Raw genomic sequence first — 23,701 nt, 5'->3', positions numbered from 1 at the left:
CTCAGTAGTATCTCCTCTAGCTTCTAATCCCACTATCTCTTAGATTGTATTTACCTCTGTGACAGGTGAGATAAGAGCCAGATTACAGCACTAAATAACATCTGCGGTGTCTGTTTTTGCCACAAATATCAACGTTAACAAAGTTTCCTCTGTGTGAGTTAAAGCCTCGTTTTACCCCTGGGAATAGGGATAATCCTCTCAACAATAATGCTTCAACCCTCCAGTGAACCTTAGAGCAGCACACACACATCTTGGAGGACACACACACAGGTTTGTTTTACTATCCTGGTGGGGACCAAACAATTGATTCCCATTCAAAATCCTATTTTCCCTAACCGCTAACCCTAAACCCCTAAACCTAACACTAACTCCTAAACCTAACCCCTAACCCCTAACCCCTAACCCTAACTGTAACGCTAAACCTAACCTCTATGCCTAAAATAGCCTTTTACCCGAAATATCCCCACTTCTCAAATTTTTTACTTATTTTACTATCTTTGTGAGGAATTCTGGTCCCCACAAAAGTAGTAAAACCAAACACACACACACACACACACACACATGCATACTCACAAAATGGTTGTGCAGAGGGCCTGTATTAAGCTCGGCCAGGGGTATTGTGGTGGGATTGTAACGTATTAAAGGGCGAGGGGTTAATATTGGAGTCTGAATGAGGCAATCTGTGCCTTTTACATACCCCTGAGGAAAGGGAGAGAGACTTGGCACCATTTCAAGGGTCACTACAGCTGAAGACATTCGACTGGAAGACAGTATTATGAGGTTTATCGAGGTGTGTGTGTGTGTGTGTGTGTGTGTGTGTGTGTGTGTGTGTGTGTGTGTGTGTGTGTGTGTGTGTGTGTGTGTGTGCATACAACTTTGTGAGTGTGGGTGTTTTATAAATTCCAGCAGGTGATGTTGACAACTGGTCCGGAGACTTCAAATCAAATCAAATTGTATTCGTCACATGCTTTGTAAATAACATATGTGGACTAACAGTGAAATGCTTAATTACGAGCCTCTTCCCAACAATACAGAGAGAAAGAAAATAGATAAATAATAGAAAAGTAAAACACGAAATAATAAAGCAATACTAGAGACACAATGAGTGACTTGACTATATACACGGGGTACCAGTACCGAGTCGATGTGCAGGGGTACAAGGTAATAGAGGTAGATAATGTATGTACATATACTGTAACTAGAAATACAGTGACAGATAGTAAACAGTAGCAGCAGGAAATGTGACGAGTCAAAAAGGGTCAATGCAGATAGTCCGATAGTCCGGGTAGCTATTTGGCTAACTATTTACCAGTTTTATGGCTTGGGGGTAGAAGCTGTTCAGGGTCCTGTTGATTCCGGAGATGGTGCATCGGTACCGCTTGCCGTGCGGTAGCAGAGAGAACAGTCTTTGACTTCGGTGGCTGGAGTCTTTGACAATGTTTAGGGCCTTTCTCTGACACCGCCTGGTATAGAGGTCCTGGATGAGATTTACTGGGCCGACCGCACTACCCTCTGTAGCGCTTTGCGGTCGGTTGCCAAGCAGTTTCCATACCAGGTGGTGATACAGCCAGTCAAGATGCTCTCAATGGTGCAGCTGTAAACCTTTTAGAGAATCTGCAGGCCCATGCCAAATCTTTTCAGCCTCCTGAGGGGGAAGAGGCGTTGTCATGCCCTCTTCACGACTGTGTTGGTGTGTTTGGACCATGATAGATCCTTAGTGATGTGGACACTGAGTTTCTTGAAGTTCTCGAAAGGCTCCACTACAGAGCCCTGTCGATGTGAATGAGGGCCTTCTCAGCCGTCCGTTTCTTGTAGTCCACGATCAGCTCCTTAGTCTTGCTGATGCTGAGGAAGAGGTTGTTGTTCTGGGACCACACTGCCAGGTCTCTGACCTCCTCCCTGTAGGCTGTCTCATCGTCAACGGTGATCAGTCCTATCACCGCTGTGTCGTCTGCAAACTTAATGATGGTGTTGGAGTCGTGCGCGGCCACACAGTCGTGAACAGGGAGTACAGTAGGGGACTAAAGGCGTCAGCATGCTTCAGTTCATATGGCCGAGAGAGCTACGGTGGAGTGTTTCAAAATAGTTATTTTGGGTCCAAAGTGCTGCAGAAGACCCTGGATTTACCCCCGCCAGCTGTCGTGCCAGGTACCGCAATGGGAAGTCCTCATGTTTTCCTGGGAGATGCAGCTTTCCCCCTACATGAGAACCTAATGCGCCCTTGTCCAGGTATGTTGATAATAGGGTCTAATTTCCCTTGTTACTGCATACATGTAACACCTCGATATGAGAAGTGCCATTTTATCAAGGCTTTTGGAAAATGGTTTTGTGTTTTTTTGGGTTTACCAAATATTTATCTGACATACACTATATCACCAAAAGTACGTGGACACCCCTTCAAATTAGTGGATTCAGCTATTTCAGCCACACCCGTTGCTGACATGTGTATAAAATTGAGCACACAGCCATGCAATCTCCATAGACAAACATTGGCAGTAGAATGGCCCGTACTGAAGTGCTCAGTGACTTTCAACGTGGCACCGTCATAGCATACCACCTTTCCAACAAGTCAGTTTGTCACATTTCTGCCCTGCTAGAGCTGTCCCGGTCAACTGTAAGTGCTGTTACTGTGAAGTGGAAACGTCTAGGAGCAACAACGGCTCAGTCGCGAAGTGGTAGGCCACACACGCTCACAGAACGGGACCACCAAGTGTTGAAGCACTTAGAACTTATAAATTGTCTGTCCTCGGTTGTAACGCTTACTACCGAGTTCCAAACTGCTTCTGGAAGCAATGTCAGCAAAATAACTGTTCGTCGGGAGCTTCATGACATGGGTTTCCATGGCAGAGTAGCCACACACAAGCCTAAGATCACCATACGCAATGCCAAGCGTTGGCTGGAGTGGTGTAAAGCTCGCCGCCATTGGACTCTGGAGCAGTGGAAACACGTTCTCTGGAATGATGAATCATGCTTCACCATCTGGCAGTCCGACGGACAAATCTGTGTTTGGCGGATGCTAGAAGAACGCTATCTGCCCCAATGCATAGTGCCAACTGTAAAGTTTGGTGGAGGAGGAATAATGGTCTGGGGCTGTTTTTCATGGTTCGGGCTAGGCCCCTTAGTTCCAGTGAAGGGAAATCTTAACGTTACAGCACACAATGACATCCTAGAAGATTATGTGCTTCCAACTTTGTGGCAACAGTTTGGGGAAGGCCCTTTCCTGTTTCAGCATGACAATGCCCCCGTGCACAAAGCAAGGTCCATACAGAAATGGTTTGTTGAGATCGGTGAGGAAGAACTTGACTGGCCTGCTCAGAGCCCTGACCTTAACCCCATCAAACACCTTTGGGATGAATTGGAACGCCAACTGCAAGCCAGGCCTAATCTCCCAACATCAGTGCCCGACCTCACTAATGCTCTTGTGGCTGAATGGAAGCAAGTCCCTGCAGCAATGTTCCAACATTAGTGGAAAGCCTTCCCAGAAGAGTGGAGGCTGTTATATACTCCACATACTTTTGGTCATGTAAATTATCTTGTTACCTCTCATTCACAGGTGTCCATCTCAATAAACCTACCTGGAAATACCACTCTCATTCTCAGAGAGTCAGAGAATGCATTCAGCTGCAAGGATTTAGGATTCATAGACGCACAGAATCAGTTCTTTGTGTGCACTGTGAACCAGCAGAGTTTAAAATGAAACTTGATTCTGCAATGTCTCAGTGTGCAGTGATTTAGATTAGATCAAATCAAATCAAATCAAATTAAATGTTATTTGTCACATGTGCCGAATACAACAGGTGTAGACCTTACAGTGAAGCCCTTAAGAAAGAATACCAAAAAAAAAACACACAAACAAATACAATATAAAATAATACGAGTAACAAATAATTAAAGAGCAGCAGTAAAAATATCAATAGCAAGGCTATATACAGGGGGTACCAGCACAGAGTCAATGTGTAATAACAGTAGCGAGGCTATATACAGGGGGTACCAGCACAGAGTCAATGTGTAATAACAGTAGCGAGGCTATATACAGGGGGTACCGGTACATAGTCAATGTGTAATAACAGTAGCGAGGCTATATACAGGGGGTACCAGTACAGAGTCAATGTGTAATAACAGTAGCGAGGCTATATACAGGGGGTACCGGTACATAGTCAATGTATAATAACAGTAGCGAGGCTATATACAGGGGGTACCAGTACAGACTCAATGTGCAGGGGGCACCGGTTAGTCGAGCTAATTGAGGTAATATGTACAGTTGGGTAGAGTTATTAAAGTGACTATGCATAGATAATAAACAGAGTGTAGCAGCAGCGTAAAAGAGGGGGGGGGGGGCATTGCAAATAGTCTTGGTAGCCATTTGATTAGATGTTCAGGAGTCTTATGGCTTGTCGGTGATCAGGCCTACCACTGTTGTGTCATCGGCAAACTTAATGATGATGTTGGAGTCGTGCCTGACCATGCAGTCATCAGTGAACAGGGAGTACAGGAGGGGACTGAGCACGCACCCCTGAGGGGCCCCCTGTGTTGAGGATCAGATGTGTTGTTACCTACCCTTACCACCTGGGGGGCGGCCCGTCAGGAAGTCCAGGTTCCAGTTGCAGAGGGAGGTGTTTAGTCCCAGGGTCCTTAGCTTTGTGACGAACAGAGTTTGCTAAGAACAGAAATGTACACAACAAAAGGGTCAAATATAAAGTGTCCAGAGTGTAGATACAAATATTTATGAACAATATAAATACTTCGGAACAATAGTAAAACAGTGTCTGTTATGAACAGACATGTAGATTACGACAGTGTCTATGGAATAAATTTTAACTCATGCAGAGGGTGATATTATTCTTCCCGTAGTTTTGGCAAGAGTTCATCCATGAAATCAGCTCTAGGTGCCAGGACCCTGTGGAGAGGAGGAGAGGAGGGGGGACATTAGGAGTATCTGGAGAGCAGTGTGCATGGTGAGGAGAGGAGGAGAGGAGGGGGGGACATTAGGAGTATCTGGAGAGCAGTGTGTATGGTGAGGAGAGGAGGAGGGACATTAGGAGTGTCTGGAGATCAGTGTGCATGGTGAGGAGAGGAGGAGAGGAGGGGGGACATTAGGAGTGTCTGGAGAGCAGTGTGCATGGTGAGGAGAGGAGGAGAGGAGGGGGGACATTAGGAGTGTCTGGAGAGCAGTGTGCATGGTGAGGAGAGGAGGAGAGGAGGCGAGGAGGGGGAACATTAGGAGTGTCTGGAGAGCAGTGTGCATGGTGAGGAGAGAAGGAGAAGACAACAGAAGAGAGAAAGGGGGATCAGACTGAAATGATTTGTATTTACCTCTGGGACAAGCTGGTGGCTCAGTGCATGATGTTCTCTTTTCTCTCTTCTTCTCACACCCTGCTACTTCTGCTGCTGCCAGTGGAGTAGGTCTTGGAGGTGGACCCAGGATAGAGCTTCCCAGGTCCTGCGTGGAGATTGTTTCTAATTTTGCACTGCAACTCAGTGAGGGAGATGGGCTGGGGGCCGATCACGATGACCAGTCAGTGCTGGGGGCAGAGGTAGTGCTGGGGGTCGGTGACCAGTCAGTACTGGGGGCAGAGGTAGTGCTGGGGGCCGACCACCAGTCAGTACTGGGGGCAGAGGTAGTGCTGGGGGCCGATCACGATGACCAGTCAGTGCTGGGGGCAGAGGTAGTGCTGGGGGCCGGTGACCAGTCAGTACTGGGGGCAGAGGTTGTGCTGGGGGCTGATCACCAGTAAGTACTGGGGGCAGAGGTAGTGCTGGGGGCCGACCACCAGTCAGTACTGGGGGCAGAGGTAGTGCTGGGGGCCAGTGACCAGTCAGTACTGGGGGCAGAGGTAGTGCTGGGGGCCGGGGACCAGTCAGTATTGGGGGCAGAGGTAGTGCTTGGGGCCGTTCACCAATCAGTACTGGTGGTAGTGCTGGGGGCCAATCACCAGGCAGTACTGGGGGCCGTTCACCAGTCAGTACTGGGGGCAGAGGTAATGCTTGGGGCCGGTGAACAGGCAGTACTGGGGTGCAGAGAACAAAACCAGGTGCTTTCTCCATTCACTGGTGTTTGTGCCTTAAAACTAAAAAAGTAGTGGGCTATTTAGTGTCCATATACAAAACATGAATGAACATCAAATATCATTAACTGAGACTACAATAGACTATATAATGTTGCAATTGTTTGAGTAGAGTTGAGTAAGCCTGGCCTAGCTACTCGACTCTGTTCAAACGTTTGCAACATTTTCACTCGCTTTCAAACTTTGACTTTGGTGTTACCAATGTGGGAATCTTATAATTTTATTTCTAAGACAAAATTATGTTTGATCAAAAGTTTATCAAAAGTTGTAAAGATCTTTAGTTGAGTTGGTTGGTTTGCTGCTAGGCTAGCTATCCACTAGCCAGGCCAAATAGCTAGCGCTAGCTGGCTAGCTAGCTATTGTTAGCAAAACCTGGCTACTCTTTTCGTTGACTACAATAGAAAATACAACAACATAACCCATCCTTTGGTGAAGATGGCATGCTGCTTTCAGTCTTCCCATGCTTCGCGTGCCGGACAAGCCAGCAGGAACATTTCTGGAGTTTCCACCGGCATCTCCAATGCGGCCCTTGTTTCTTTTCTTTACCTTGACGATCTTGTCACGAACCCTACCCCACTTTTTCAAAACAAGTGGTTGGGTTGGACCCCAGCGTCTCCGCAATCTCCCTCCATGAATTGGCATTTACATGCTGGTATTTATATAATGCATGGCTAGAATCGTACTGGTGAAGGTACTTTTGTACCTCCTCGTCAATCGAAGCTCGAAGTTGTGGTGATTTGCCATGTTGCATCCACACTGTGTTTCGGATGACGGGGCATAGACTTCGTCCGAACAGCCGATAAAACGCTAACCTAACTCCAAAATAAACAAAAATGTCATCATAATATATGAACGAACTGTACTGAACTGTTTCGGTTGGGAAGCATGCGGCCGCCTAAAGCTTGCACTTAAGGACGCACCACTGAGGGGCCCCCGCGTTGAGGGTCGGCGTGGCGGATGTGTTGTTGCCTACCCTCACCACCTGGGGCATCCCATCAGGAAGTCCAATATCCAGTTGCAGAGGGAGGTTGTCACGCCCTGGCTCTGGGGACTATGTTATGTTGAGCCAGGGTATGTAAGTCTATGTTTGTATATCTATGTGGGCCTGAGTGACTCCCAATCAGAGGCAACGAGTGTCAGCTGGTTGTCTCTGATTGGGAGCCATATTTAACTATCGGTCTTTTCACTTTGTGTTGTGGTTTCTTGTTCCGTTAAGGTTTGTTCGTGTTGTAACCTTAGACGTCACGCATCGTTGGTTATTGTTTTGATCGTGTGATCAGTTAATAAATATTTATTATGTTCACCTTCAACGCTGCGCATTGGTCCTCCCTCGTAGACGATCGTGACAGAGGTGTTCAGTCTCAGGGTTCTTAGCTTATTGATGAGCTTGGAGGTCATTAGGGCGTTGAATGCTGAGCTGTAGTCAATGAACAGCATTCTCAAGTAGGTGTTCCTTTTGTCCAAGTGGGAAAGGGCAGTGTGGAGTGCAATTGCATCATCTGTGGAACTGTTGGCGCGGTATGCAAATTGGAGTAGGTCCAGGGTGTCTGACATGATGGTGTTGATGTGAACCATTACAACTCTTTCAAAGTATTTCATGGCTACAGATATGAGTGCTACGGGGCGATAGTCATTTAGACAGGTTACCTTGGGCTTTCATGGGCACAGGGACTATGGTGGTCTGTTTGAAACATGTAGGTATTACAGATTGGGTCAGGGAGAGGTTGAAAATGTCAGTGAAGACACTTGCCAGCTGGTCAGCGCATGCTCTGAGTGGTAATCCGTCTGGCCCTCCGGCCTTGTGAATGTTGACCTGTTTAAAGGGCTTACTCACATCGGCTATAGAGATTGTGATCACACAGTCGCCCGGAACAGCTGGTGCTCTCAGGCATGGTTCAGTGCTGCTTGCCTCAAAGTGAGCATAGAAGGCATTTAGCTAATCTGGTAGGCTTGCATCACTGGGCAACTCACGGCTGGGTTTCCCTTTGTATTCCTTGATAATTTGCAAGACCTGCCACATCCGACGAGGGTCAGAGCTGGTGCAGTAGGATTCAGTCTTAGTCCTGTATTGACGCTTTGCCTGTTTGATGGTTTGTCTGAGGGAAAAGCGTAATTTCTTATAAGCGTCCGGGTTAGTGTCCCACTCCTTGAAAGCGGCAGCTCTAGCCTTTAGCTCAGTGCGGATGTTGCCTGTAATCCATGGATTCTGGTTGGGATATGTACGTACGGTCACTGTGGGGACAATGTCGTCAATGCACTTATTAAGGAAGCCGGTGACTGATGTGGTAAACTCCTCAATGCTATCGGATGAATCCTGGAACATATTCCAGTCTGTGATAGCAAAACAGTCCTGTAGTTTAGCATTCGCTTCATCGGATCACTTCCGTATTGAGCGTGTCACTGGTGCTTCCTGTTTGAGTTTTTGCTTGTAATCAGGAATCAGGAGGATAGACTTATGGTTACAATTCCCAAATGGAGGGCGAGGGAGAGCTTTGTATGTGTGGAGTAAAGGGGATCTAGAGTTTTTTCACCACTAGTTGCATAGGTTACATGCTGTTAGAAATGAGGTAAGATGGATTTCAGTTATCCTGCATTAAAATCACCGGCAAAGCATTTTCTTCTTTATTACGGCCCTATACAGCTCAATGAGCGTGGTCTTAGTGACAGCATCAGTTTGCGGTGGTAAATAGACAGCCACGAAAATGTTGATGAAAAGTCTCTTGGTAAATAGTATGGTCTGCAGCTTATCATGAGGTATTCTAACTCAAGCAATCAGAACCTCTAGACTTCCTTAATATTAGAGATTGCGCAACAGCTGTAGTTAACGAAGAGACACACACCACCTCCCTTGACCTTACCCGACGCTGCCGTTATGTCCAGCCAATGCATAGAAAAACCAGCTAGAATATTATCCCCATGTCCTTGTTCAGCCAAACATAGGATATTACAGTTCTTCAGGTCCCGTTGATAAGATAGTCTCGAACGGAGCTCATCCAGTTTGTTATCCAGTGATTGTACATCCGCCAATAGAACGGAGGGTAGAGGCGGATGATTTACTCTCCGCCGTGGCTTCATCAGGGCACTCGCACATCGGCCTCTATGTCACCTTCTCTTTCTCTTCCGAGTGTCGGGGGATTATGGCCTGGTCCAGGGTGGGCAGTATGTCCTCTGCCGCCAACTCATTGAAGTAGACATCTTCATCCAAATCGAGGCAAGTGATCCCTGTTCTGATGTCCAGAAGCTCTTTTAGGTCATATGAAACAATGGCGGAAACATTGCGAACAAAACAAAGTTAAGATCAGCGCAAAATAACACTCTAAATAGAATAATTTTTCAGGAGCCCGTAAAGTAGCCGCTATACATTCTATTGCCATTCTATCCATCATCATCAGTGAACAGCATAAGCATTTCGATGTATCTTTTTGTTGAAAACACTCAACCCACTGAGCGTTGGTCATCAACAGGAATCAAAGTGTTAGATTTAATAGCTCCAAACAAATTGTTTTCTTTCATGTCAGCTATTTGGATTGTTGATGTAATGAGGTTAACGAGGAGGGCTATCATCTGAAGAGAGTAATGTGAGTCATCCTTGCCCTATGGTTCCTATTAACAGCATTGTCAAAAGTAATGCTGTGTTCATTCGGTCACAAAACCACTAACTTGAGATCCATACGGATTTTAGGGTTGGGGTTAAGGTTTGTACATTTTAGGGTTGGGGTTAGGGTTAGTGAATTTTGGGGTTGGGGTTAGGGTTAGTGAATTTTAGAGTTGGGAATAGGGTTAGTGAATTTTAGGGTTAGTGAGTTACACGCTGTTATCTCAAGTTCGGATTCAGAGACATGTGACCATAGAAATTCATATGAGGACTTGTAGTTTACTTTGCATTTTAGAAACTTTACTCTAAAAGCTTTCCATTGTTACTAACTACTGTAGGACAAACTGCTTACATCAATCCACTTCTCGCCAATGGTAGAAAATATAATTTCTCTAATTTCCAACTCCATATGTCATTTCTACCTGCGTGCAGGGGTATTCAACCCGTACCCTACGAGGTCCAGAGCCTGCTGTGGTTTTCTGTTCTACCTGATCAATAATTTCACCCACCAGGTCTAAATCATTCCCTGATTAGAGGGGAAGCATGAAAAAAACGCAGTGGAACTTCGAGGTCCAGAGTTGATTTTGAAGGTGCTTGAGGAGGTCGATTCAGTCCCCATCTGTTTCTAAAGGCCACATTAAAAACTATGATTCATCATCTTACGTCAACCATTTTACATGGGAAGTAGAGACACACGTAGTCATGTATGTATTGTATTGAAAGTCGGTTCAGAAGTTTAATCCTAGAATCTACATCATTCAGTGAGCAATATGGAAAATAATCAACATGGACAGATGGGAAGATCATAAAGCACTAATTGGATGCTGAGTTACAAATTACTAGGCAACAGGCTTAGAGACCATAGCAACACTCTTGTTAACCATGATCTCTCTCAACCAAACCCCAACCGAAAGCTGAAGAAGTCCCGCCTCCTAACGCCATCCAACCAATTAATCAACAGAGATGCATGCTTTAATTGGTTATGGCATAAAGGGGGCGTTAAAGATTATAATAAAAAAGTTGAAAAATAAAAAATGATGATGTGTGAGCAGTACTGTGTTGTTTTTTGAGTTCGAGCCAACTCTTGGTTATTCCTTTTCATGAAAATACTAAATTAGTAGAACATCCTTCCTGAATTGAAGCAGGGTTGAAGTTTCAAGGATTTGTAAATTTATTTTCCTTTCTCTTTTTTATTTCGGAATGGCAGGGTAAAACATGGGATCTTGGTTAGGCAGACGGACAGAGCTGTGTTGGAGGATATATGGGTCGTTAACCCCGTAGAGGGAAACCGTCTCAGTGTTTATAAGGAGCATTACCCTTCAAATACAGTTAAAGGAATAATCAAACACAAACCACTAAAACCACTTAAATAAAACTAATATGTGAAAACAACAAATGTGTCATTTGATCATTATAACAAGGTTGGTAGTAATGTGAAAATTGTTGTGTAAATCTGTTGCAGATCAAGTCGACTACATAACCCACAATGCAATGTTCTCTCTGGGCTGGCTGGCTAGCTAGCTAGGTATCTAGCTAGCAAATATAGCTACACACAATAGTTAATATCAGCATGTGAAGTAGCTAGCTGTACAATCGCCTAAACAAACTGCATATCTGCATCTGTGAGGTGGCATGGAGAGGCTGGCTACTAGGATAGGATGAGCTGAAAAGCATTGTTCCCTGAGCCTTCAGCAGTCTCTCTCTCTCTCTCTCTCTCTAGTCTCACTCTATCACTCTATCACTCTATCACTTTATCTATCTATCTATCTATCTATCTATCTATCTATCTATCTATCTATCTATCTATCTATCTATCTATCTATCTATCTATCTATCTATCTATCTATCTATCTATCTATCTATCTATCTATCTATCTATCTATCTATCTATCTATCTATCTATCTATCTATCTATCTATCTATCTATCTATCTATCTATCTATCTATCTATCTATCTATCTATCTATCACTCTATCACTTTATTTATCTATCTATCTATCTATCTATCTATCTATCTATCTATCTATCTATCTATCTATCTATCTATCTATCTATCTATCTATCTATCTATCTATCTATCTATCTATCTATCTATCTATCTATCTATCTATCTATCTATCTATCTATCTATCTATCTATCTATCTATCTATCTATCACTCTATCTCTCTCTCTCTGGTCTCTCTCTCTCTCTGGTCTCTCTGGGCTCTCTCTCTCTCTCTCTCTCTCTCTCTCTCTCTCTCTCTCTCTCTCTCTCTCTCTCTCTCTCTCTCTCTCTCTCTCTCTCTCTATCCTTTCCTGGTCTCTCTATCTCACTATATCTTTCTGGTCTCTCATATCTCCAGCTTTCTCAATAAACTTTTCTGCAATTAAGTGGACCCTAATTGTAAGAGGCTGTCTCCGGAGCATAACGGCATTTATTATCTCCCCCTTTCCTCACAGAATTCTTCATCATGTTCATAATCTCGGCTGGGAACAGTAGAGCTTTTCAGATGGCTCAGCGTGTAAACACACACACACACACACACATACGCAGATGAACGCTACACACACACACGCACACACAGAAGCACACAAGCGCGGTACATTCACACACACACACCCAATTGTGCACACACGAACACACACAAACACACACACACAGGCAAACACGCACACACCCTGGTGTTGAGAGAGAGGCTTGTCTTGAAGCTGAGATGACTTATTTCAGAGTCCTAAGACAGGGCCAAGGGAGACGTGGAGATGCCTGTCTGTCTCAGCTCGTCATCATGGCTGGCTGTCTCAGCTCTTCATCCTGGCTCTGACTGTCTCAGTTCTTCATCCTGGCTTTGACTGTCTCAGTTCTTCATCCTGGCTCTGGCTGTCTCAGCTCTTCATCCTGGCTCTGACTGTCTCAGCTCTTCATCCTGGCTCTGGCTGTTTCAGCTGTTCATCCTGGCTTTGACTGTCTCAGTTCTTCATCCTGGCTTTGACTGTCTCAGTTCTTCATCCTGGCTTTGACTGTCTCAGTTCTTCATCCTGGCTTTGACTGTCTCAGCTCTTCATCCTGGCTCTGGCTGTCTCATCTCTTCATCCTGGCTCTGACTGTCTCAGTTCTTCATCCTGGCTTTGACTGTCTCAGTTCTTCATCCTGGCTCTGACTGTCTCAGCTCTTCATCCTGGCTCTGGCTGTCTCAGCTCTTCATCCTGGCTCTGGCTGTTTCAGTTCTTCATCCTGGCTCTGGCTGTCTCAGCTGTTCATCCTGGCTCTGACTGTCTCAGCTCTTCATCCTGGCACCGCACAGAACCAAGTGCTTTGTTATTCTGTTTCAGCTCTTCATCCTTGCACCGCACAGAACCAAGTGCTTTGTTATTCTGTTTCAGCTCTTCATCCTGGCACCGCACAGAACCAAGTGCTTTGTTATTCTGTTTCAGCTCTCTATACAGCCATGGTACTCAGTCTGTGCAGGCCTCTCTGATGCATATGTATGATGGGTTCAAAGCTTAACTCACACTCTAAATAGAAATGTTTCGCAAACAGTAAAGAATTGCGAGGCTATTTAAATAATCAGAACAAACATCTACAATCAGTAGTCATTATGATTAATTGTGATTGTCCGACTAGGGTTTCTGCCAAGTTTAATGACATACAATTTGGAAGGTTATTTGTTATTAAGTGTCATAGAAAGCCACAGGTGAGAGTGAAGTGCTTTCTAAAATGTTTTTATCCCGGTGCTTAAATGGGCTTTGAGCGCGGAAAATGCTAGTGTGAATCTGACTGCAAAGGCACGGATTAATAGATGCAATTAGAATGTAATGTTCCGGCCTTTTATATGTGATTAGCTATTAGCTTTTCTGCCCCGTTCTTTCTCCCAGGTGCCTATCATTTTGTCTTTCACTGATTTCTATACGACAACACCAGGGGGTCAAAAATTCCTCATTCCATTTAGTTTTCCATAAATCTCCCGAGTGGCGCGGTGGTCTAAGGCACTGCATCGCAGTGCTAGCTGTGCCACTAGAGATCCTGGTTCAAATCCATGGGGCAGCGCACAATTGGCTCAGCGTTGTCCAGGGTAGGGGAGGGAATGGCCGGCAGGGATGTAGCTCAGTTGGTAGAGCATGGTGTTTGCAACGCCAGGGTTGTGGGTTCGATTCCCGGGGGGGGGCAGTATGAAAAAAATAAAAAAAATAATGTATGCACTCACTAATTGTAAGTCGCTCTGGATAACAGCGTCTGCTAAATGACTAAAATGTAAATGTTGTTGAATGTTCATCTAATCTATGGTACCAAGTGATCATTCCTCTATAATACAATATATCTGAATGCATAGAGTATGGATTGCATTTCAAGGATTTCAGTCTTCCTCCTGAAATATAGACACAATTATTATTTTGATTACGGTACATAATCTTCACTCTTAAATCGAATCTAGTCATAGCATAGACCGCACTCAGTTTCCAAGGGAAACAGTAACGGGCGGAAGAAATCCAAATATCAATCTGACACCTGTATAGAATGTCCTGGTCCCATGTTGACCAATGACATAGTTATAATATCCTCCACTGAGCTACACCCTTAGAGGTCATGACCTGTCCCTTTCCCTACTGCACCCTTAGAGGTCATGACCTGGCCTCTTCCTGTCCCTTCCTCTACTGCACCCTTAGAGGTCATGACCTGGCCTCTTCCTGTCCCTTCCTCTACTGCACCCTTAGAGGTCATGACCTGGCCTCTTCCTGTCCCTTCCTCTACTGCACCCTTAGAGGTCATGACCTGGCCTCTTCCTGTCCCTTCCTCTACTGCACCCTTAGAGGTCATGACCTGGCCTCTTCCTGTCCCTTTCCCTACTGCACCCTTAGAGGTCATGACCTGGCCTCTTCCTGTCCCTTCCTCTACTGCACCCTTAGAGGTCATGACCTGGCCTCTTCCTGTCCCTTCCTCTACTGCACCCTTAGAGGTCATGACCTGGCCTCTTCCTGTCTCTTCCTCTACTGCACCCTTAGAGGTCATGACCTGGCCTCTTCCTGTCCCTTCCTCTACTGCACCCTTAGAGGTCATGACCTGGCCTCTTCCTGTCCCTTCCTCTACTGCACCCTTAGAGGTCATGACCTGGCCTCTTCCTGTCCCTTCCTCTACTGCACCCTTAGAGGTCATGACCTGGCCTCTTCCTGTCCCTTTCCCTACTGCACCCTTAGAGGTCATGACCTGGCCTCTTCCTGTCCCTTCCTCTACTGCACCCTTAGAGGTCATGACCTGGCCTCTTCCTGTCCCTTCCCGTACTTCCAGTCCTCATCTACCTTTCATAATCCACATATCCCCATTTCCTAACAACAGTCTCACCCCAATACATTATTAACTATGTCAATGTTTTAACCCACATTTCTCCTTCCTTCTGAATCTGCTTTACTTCCTAACTCCAAAGGCAGTCTTGGGGTACGTCTGGGGTTAGGCACTGAGAAGCTAATGGAAAAATGTGTGATGAAGTGACTGACTATGTGGACAGCTCCTGTCAAGATGGAGGTGATACGGTGTGATGAAGTGACTGACTATGTGGACAGCTCCTGTCAAGATGGAGGTGATACGGTGTGATGAAGTGACTGACTATGTGGACAGCTCCTGTCAAGATGGAGGTGATACGGTGTGATGAAGTGACTGACTATGTGGACAGCTCCTGTCAAGATGGAGGTGATACGGTGTGATGAAGTGACTGACTATGTGGACAGCTCCTGTCAAGATGGAGGTGATACGGTGTGATGAAGTGACTGACTATGTGGACAGCTCCTGTCAAGATGGAGGTGATACGCTGAAAATACGTAACAATGTAGAAAAGAAGATGTAGAAAAGAAGATACATACGTTACATTCAGCATTAAGTTCAGCATGAAGTTCAGCATTTAGTTCAGCATTGAGTTCAGCATTAAGTTCAGCATTAAATTCAGCATTAAGTTCAGCATTAAGTTCAGCATTACATTCAGCATTAAGTTCAGCATTAAGCCCTTAACCAACAATGCAGTTTTAAGAAAAATAAGAGTTAAGATTATTAAATGTTTTAATAAATTAGCAAACTTTTTTTTTTTTAAGCGCAACAATAAAATAACTATAGGGAGATTATATACAGGGGGTACTGGTACCGAGTCATTGTGCTGGGGTACAGGTTAGTTGAGGTAATTGTGGTAATATGTACATGTAGGTAGGGGTAAAGTGACTATGCATAGATAATAGATAATAAACAGTGAGTAGCAGCAAATAGTCTGCACTGTAAACCCTAATAAGTTCACATAACTCAAAAATTATTTTGTAACAGATTACACAAAAATATTTTAGTGATGTTTTTAAATGTTTTAAGTTTACATAAAATAAAAATTACATTTACAGTTGCCTTAAATTATCTCAATGTTATCTTATAAATATTGATATTCCTCAACTTATAATTAGGGAGTAATTCACTCAAAATGTTCAATATTTTTCAACTCATATAATGTGGGAAATACACTCAAAATTTTCAATATTTTTCAACTCATATAATGTGGGAAATACACTCAAAACTTTCAATATTCTTCAACTCATAAATGTGGGAAATACACTCAAAATATTAAATATTCTTTAACTCATATAATGTGTGAAATACACTCAATTTTCAATATTCTTCAACTCATAATGTGGGACATGCAATCAAAATTAATTCTAAACTGAAATACTGATGTCGGTCCATTACACAATTATAATCAGCGAATAATGTTAGAAAACATGAAAGTGACACCACAGTGACAATTTAACTTTTTTTTTTTTTCAACACAATGTGCTTTTAAAAAGGCACGAATCAAAAGGAGCTCAGTCAAAACAAAGTGCTTGTCATAAATTAAAACAAAAAAGGAATAGGAAATTACTCCATAAAAACAAAATGTGTTTTAAAGTACATTAAGTGTTAATAGTTCCATATTCTGATAGTGGTCATTGCTACAGAGGGTAGATTCAGTATTTTGGGTCTCCATATCACACTATTCAGTAAACATTATGATAAAAACTCACAAAGGCTTCAGAATAAAATTCAATAAGATTCTAATTATAATCCATCCTCAACAGCAATGACAACTATTAGAATGTGGAGCCATTGAAGGCTGCAACTCACTTTTTTTAAATAAAACATTCAAATAAAAGTACTGGTTTCTACTGTGCCGTACTTCAACTGGCAACATCAAGGTAAGCATTAGGTCACACAACATTAAACATGTATAGTGCATGAATTCAACAGTTGTTTCCCACAAGTACAGTACAAAAACTTGGGCTTGGCAATACGTCAATGTTGTGATATTTATCTATTAACAATCAATGTATTAAATCTGAGGTAGAAGAGGCAAACAGTGTAACATATTAAACATGAGGTAGAAGAGGCAAATTATTACATTTGTAAAGAGGGGAAAAAAACTAAAAACATCCTCAATACTCAGCTCAACAAATAGTCCATTCTGAGTGATTCACTCATTGAACAAATCATTCTTCAGTGTCAGTAGACGGCCTTTCAGTGGTTTGTTGTCCTCAAGACATCACAACTTTTTGGATAAATGTGAATGTAAGCTCAAGATTCTTTGGGTACTGTAGGTCTAGTGCATAGACATACCCAAAGAGCAGGAGAAATGAGTCAGCCAGGTTTGTGGGACCACTCACAACTATTTCATCTTCCACGACAATACAGATGCTCTCAGGGCTGAAGAGGGCCGCATCAGTAGTATCATCAGTGACAACTGTCAGGAGAGCCACCGGAGTGTCAGTGAGGTCTGGACCATCTGCTGACTATAAAACACAAATAATACAAAAATGAGTTCAGCCCCTCAAGGATACAAATCATGCTAATGATGTCTAGACATTACGGTCACTTTGCACTTAGACTGCAACTAAGCTACATGTTTAAACTATTTTCTTTACACATGCTTATTATTTTATGTTAGTTTCACACCTACCTGTAAGCATACTTTTTGTTTAGTGGAATTCTTTATACTTACCTTTTCATTTATGTAATTTCTACATGTCAGTTTGCAGAATAACAACTCAAGGAAACTTCATAAACAGGTTCTGGGGGCTATTCCAGAAAGGAGGTTCAACAAACTGAGCCTAACCCTGAACTCAGAGTTGACTTACCCTGTGAAGTGAAACTGAGTTTTCAGTTACAGAACAGCTGATCTGAGTTAGGTAAGTTGACTCAGAGTATGTTAACTCGGAGTTGAGCTTGTGCCTGACGACTAGTAAAAAGCCATCATCAATGGAGCTCCGATACGGTTATTCACCATGGCAACGGGAGAAAACAGGAAGCAGACATTTTCTGGCTGCGGCTGTTATATAAATCACTGACAGAGTTTCAGATGCAGTCGTCTTTTCATTTTGAATTTAACATCACTTTATTTTATATTAGCCTTTAAGGAAGTGGTTGAATGTTGTTCAATGTTTTATTTTAGGCTATTTTGTTTTATTTAAAATCGGCTGAAAATGAAATATAAAAACATTTTATCTCACTCAATGCGGCGACAAACTAGAAACACGGACTTTGAAATTACGTTGTTGGAAAAAATACAATTGGCTATACTGATGGTTTTCACATAACCTGCTTTCTGGAATGCCCCTCTGGTTCTCCTAGAGTTCTTTGAGTGATGTCATGTTTAAGCTGAATGAATAGCTAAGCAAAGGGATTGATAGTGAGGCTATTACACTTACATTACAGGTCCTGAAAAGCTTGGAGGCATCTTCACGCAGGTACACAGGAAGTGCACGAAGGACAAGGGCCCGTCTCATATTTACATCACGTTGTTCCTACATGGACAAAAAATATCCATTACAATAATAATTACACAAATATCAAAAACATTCATTGTACACTAATTATAGTAAAAATGAAAATGTTAAAAGATAAGCAAGTTAGTTATTAACAAGCAAAGCATCAAAGTTGTGTGCTTATAGATCTGCTATTTCTGTTGTTGTTCTTTGTATTTAACAAAGTATTAATAAAGGAGTTCAAGTGATCAACTGTTGACCCCACAGTTGAGATAAAAACATTTAGAGAAATAGCAAAAGAATGACTGTGGAAACACATAAAATAAAACCAATTATTAGTGTAACCCTCTCACCAGGCTCGAATTTGACTCTCACGATATTACCTTATTTAGAATATCTGAACAGCATGGGATATTAGGTGAGAAGGACATCTCCAATAAGAATCCCTATTGTAAACTTGCTAGGGTGAATGACAAATAGGGTATTAACTTCAGATAGAATGATTATAGACTTGGTTATTGTTATAAGGATATGCTTTCCCATGCATTAAATGAAACTGAAACAGTAAATGACTCCACCAATACAACAGACATAAGGTTCAAGATCTATATTAATCAAATGTTCAATGTATCACATCAAAAGAAATACAAATTATAAACCCCAATGATTTTTCCACAACCCCATGTCCAAATTATTTGCAAGCTTGCTTAAACCCTGGGCGCGTGTTGGAGGTCATAAAAAAAATGACGACATACATAAAGTCCCGAAGTCCACCCCACATTTGTAGTTACTCACTACTTGTAGATAATGCCTCAGCAAAATATAGTAGTTCCGTGCAGGTGTCCTCACAAGATCCACCCCGAACACAGCTATCAATGCAGCCAGTACTCGGTAGCAGCAACAGACATCCGTTGGAAACCCGAACTGATCGTCACAAGCAATTCTCTCCAAGTCTTGCACGATGCTAGGCTAACCTCTAGGATGTCGAATGTCTCCACAATGCGACGGCAGCTTCAGTCTCCACTTGGTCTTTCTTAACTAAATAATAAACACTCTCTTATAGAAATAAAATCAGGATTTCCCTTAAAAAAACTCTGTAGGTATGGTTTTGTTCTCTCTTTATCGTTTCCTTTGGTTGTTTTTCCTTCACCAACCCCTCTAACGTCTCTCCTCTCCCTTCTTTCAACTTTTCCCTCCCTTTTCTTTCCCGGCAACCAGTCCACTCTCCCATTGGCCACAACTTAACAAGTTAGCTCATTGGTCAAAACTTTAACGAGATACGTGGGAAATTTAAACTTAAAAGTAAACCAACCTATTCACTTGTACATTTTTTTAAAACATTGCTTCAAAAGAAATGCATTAATGACATTACAAATCAGGAGCTATTCGATCACCTTTTAAATCTAATTCCAATGAATTATAACAAATACACTCTATACTTGGTTTTAGCTATGTATTACATTAGTAACACTATTTCATAATACATCCTACCTGAACTGTTAAAAGGATTTCGAGATGATCTCACAACCACACACTTGAGCCTAGGAAGAAATACAAACACAGGCCTGGTTAGCATCATGATAACACACTCACATTATGTTGTTTAGCATTGTTCGTTTCACGCTAGCACACACGTACACACAGCTCGATAACGTAAAATATTTACTGTGTAAGGCAGACACTTATTGAAATAAGTATACTCACAGTACGCACTTCCATTACCGGCGAACAGCGAAAACTCATGGACCTTCCTCCACCGTCAATGTCCCGGGCATACATGCATTATGGGAAATGTAGTTCATCCAGGAAACCTGCTGATAACGTTACACCGTTGTAAGATGAAGTAAAGTAACGTATTTGTCACATATTTAACAACTTCTAAAGTTACAATTACTTAGATTTTTAAACTATTTACAACAAATATTCACTGTGCACATTGTACAAATGTATTCCCAGTTCCACATTTAAGACTATCGAAATTCATTTTTTTTTTAAACAACAAAAACAACATTAGAGTTACTTACCAAATCAGAGGTGATGATAAGATGGCGCTTAAGAAAACGAAGGCAATAAGACTAATGATAAAAACGGAGGTGGTGGTGGTTTCAAGCGAGCAGCATAAAACTGCGCATTGCAAACAAATTAAAACAAATTAAACTGTGTTCCACATCCACACGGGCGGCCCAAACATCCCCGCATCAAAGCAAATTCAAGATGGCTGACTCAGCTTTCCTGAGGGAGAGATGACCCACCCACCAGAACGTCATGACGTCGATAACGTCATGACACTACCTAAACTTTTTTGAGCGTTCCACACAAATTACCTATAAAATATTGAGCCCTCTTCAATTAAAGTGGCATAAATCTCAACAGAGCTCAACACTTTATAGTTTGGTCAACTGCATAACGACATTTGACTGTTATGACCTTATTACTTATGAGCTAGTACAACTGTTTGGGATTACAGTGTGGGTAGCCATGATTAGCTGTTCAGCAGTCTTATGGCTTGGGTGTAGAAACTGTTCAGAAGCCTTATGGACCTAGACTTGGCGCTCCGGTACCGCTTGCCGTGCGGTAGCAGAGAGAACAGTCTATGACTAGGGTGGCTCGAATCTTTGGCAATTTTTAGGGCCTTCCTCTGTGCCTGGTATAGAGGTCCTGGATGGCAGGAAGCTTGGCCCCAGTGATGTTCTGGGCCGTACACAGTACCCTCTGAGGCTGAGCAGTTGCCATACCAGGAGGTGATGCAACAGGTCAGGAGCTCTCGATGGTGCAGCTGTATAACTTTTTGAGCATCTGAGGACCTATACAAAATCTCCTGAGGGGGAATAGGACTTGTCGTGCCCTCTTCACCACTGTCTTGGTGTGTTTGGACCATGATAGTTTGTTGGTGATGTGGACAACAAGGAACTTGAAGCTCTCAACCTGTTCCACTACAGCCCTGTCGATGAGAATGGGGGTGTGCTCACCCATCCGTTTCCTGTAGTCCACGATCATCTCCTTTGTCTTGATCACGTTGAGGGAGAGTTTATTGTCCTGGCACCACACTTCCAGGTGTCTGACCTCCTCTCTATAGGCTGTCTCATCGTTGTCGGTGATCAGGCCTATCACCGTTGTGTCGTCGGCAAACTTAATGATGGTGTTGGAGTCGTGCTTGGCCATGCAGTCATGGGTGAACAGGGAGTAAAGGAGGGGACTAAGCACACACCCCTGAGGGGCCCTTGTTTTGAGGATCAGTGTGGCAGATGTGTTGTTGCCTACTCTTACCACCTGGGGGAGGCCCGTCAGGAAGTCCAGGATCCAGTTGCAGAGGGAGGTGTTTAGTCCCAGGGTCCTTAGCTTAGTGATGAGCTTTGAGGGCACTATGGTGTTGAACGCTGAGCTGTTGTCAATGAATAGCATTCTCACGTAGGTGTTCCTTTTGTCCAGGTGGGAAAGGGCATTGTTGAGTGCAATAGAGATGGGATCATCTTTGGATCTGTTGGGGTGATATGCAAATTGGAGTGGGTCTAGGGTTTCTGGGATGATAGTGTTGATGTGAGCCATGACCAGCCTTTCAAAGCACTTCATGGCTACAGACGTGAGTGCTACGGGTTGGTAGTCATTTAGGCAGGTTACCTTGGTGTTCTTTGGCACAGGGACCATGGTTGTCTGCTTGAAACATGTAGGTATTGCAGACTTGGCCAGCGTCAGGTTGAAAATGTCAGTGAAGGCACTTGCCAGTTGGTCAGCGCATGCTTGGAGTACACGTCCTGGTAATCGGTCTGGCCCTGCGTCCTTGTGAATGTTGACCTGTTGAAAGGTCTTACTCATGTTGGCTACGGCGAGTGTGATCACACAGTCATCCGGAACAGCTGGTGCTCTCATGCATGCTTCAGTGTTGCTTGCCTCGAAGCGAGCATAGAAGTGATTTAGCTCGACTGGCAGGCCTGTGTCATTGGGCAGCTTGTGGTTGGGCATCTTTTTGTAGTCCGTAATAGTTTGTAAGCCCTGCCGCATTAAGTTCAGCATTAAGTTCAGCATTAAGTTCAGCATTAAGTTCAGTAGAGATGTGTTTCCTAATGTTTTGTTTTTTCTCTGTTTCTCTTTCTCTCTGTCAGTATCTCCTATCATGGGGAGAACCACCCTGGAGTAATGAGAATAACTCTCTTAATTATCTAATAAAGTCTGCTTTTCAACAGAGTGCGCCCACCCAAACAGCTTCTATCCCCCAACCTGCTAAACAGGTAACAAAATGTCTATACGGACTATTTGCATTGACCCTTCTTTAAAAAAATATATATATGTTGCACTGACTCTATGCACACTCTACACACTTACTCACACACACTCACACTGATACTCCAACACACACAGACACAAAATCACACACACTTAATTTGCTCACAGAAACATAACACGCATGGTTGTGGGAAGATGTTTTGGGGTGGGGGTGCTATGATAACATGCACACACATTCATAATGACTATACATACACCCACTCACATACATGCTGCTACTCTGTTTATCATATATCCTGATGCCTAGTCACCTTGACCCCTATACATACAGTATCTAACCCTACCACTTCAGTATCCCTGCACATTGTAAATATGGTACTGGGACTGACCCTGAGCCTGTATATAGCTGACTTACTTTCTCCTGTTTCCCGTGGGGCTTCTGTAGCTCAGTTGGTAGAGCATGGCGCTTGTAACGCCAGGGTAGTGGGTTCGATTCCCACGGGGGGGCAGTAGGAAAATGTATGCACTCACTAACTGTAAGTTGCTCTGGATAAGAGTGTCTGGTAAAAATTGTTTTGTTCTACTTGACTTTTTATTTTTATTTTATAGCACTACTGATATTGATTACTGCATTGTTGGGAAAGAGCTAGCAAGAAAAGCATTTCACTGCACACACACACACACACACACAATCTGGCAGTGTGTCTCCCTCTGCCCCGTCCCTGTGAGGTGTAAATGGTGTGTAATGGGGCGTGTCACACCCCTGTAACAGCCCATTAGGCACGTGGAGGGAGTTAATCTGATCTAACGTCTCTCTCTCCACAATAAAGCATCCACTGCCATCCCCGGGTGTTGCACAGGGCTGGGCAGGCTGGGCAGGGGGTCACCAGAAAGAAAGGGAGAGCTGTATCCAGCTTGACACCTCTCCTAGCAAAAAAACAGATCCATATGTTGGGATATGAAAGCGAAGTTTGAAATGATTCCACACCCTCTCATGTGTTGTCAACTGTCACAGTGGGGGGGGACCACAGATTCCTGGACCCACGCACTCTTGGACAAATACACACGTAACCCATCTACACC

General features: G+C 43.5%; 1 long non-coding RNA gene and 1 other non-coding gene across 2 annotated transcripts; one reads left to right on the top strand and one right to left on the bottom strand.

The window, feature by feature from the left end:
• Positions 1-17,284: 17,284 nt before the first annotated feature.
• On the bottom strand, positions 17,285-20,171 carry LOC121566034. Its single transcript, XR_006657231.1, has 4 exons — positions 20,102-20,171; positions 19,889-19,938; positions 18,341-18,436; positions 17,285-17,425 (listed from the first exon to the last, which is right to left on the bottom strand). It is a non-coding gene; the product is annotated as an uncharacterized LOC121566034 (long non-coding RNA).
• Positions 20,172-23,053: 2,882 nt separating this feature from the next.
• On the top strand, positions 23,054-23,127 carry trnat-ugu. The gene has a single exon. It is a non-coding gene; the product is annotated as a tRNA-Thr (tRNA).
• The last annotated feature ends 574 nt before the right edge of the window (positions 23,128-23,701 follow it).

Source organism: Coregonus clupeaformis, chromosome 23, assembly GCF_020615455.1.
Source record: "Coregonus clupeaformis isolate EN_2021a chromosome 23, ASM2061545v1, whole genome shotgun sequence".
Classification (NCBI taxonomy): domain Eukaryota; kingdom Metazoa; phylum Chordata; class Actinopteri; order Salmoniformes; family Salmonidae; genus Coregonus; species Coregonus clupeaformis.
This window is presented reverse-complemented; position numbering and strand designations above follow the sequence as displayed.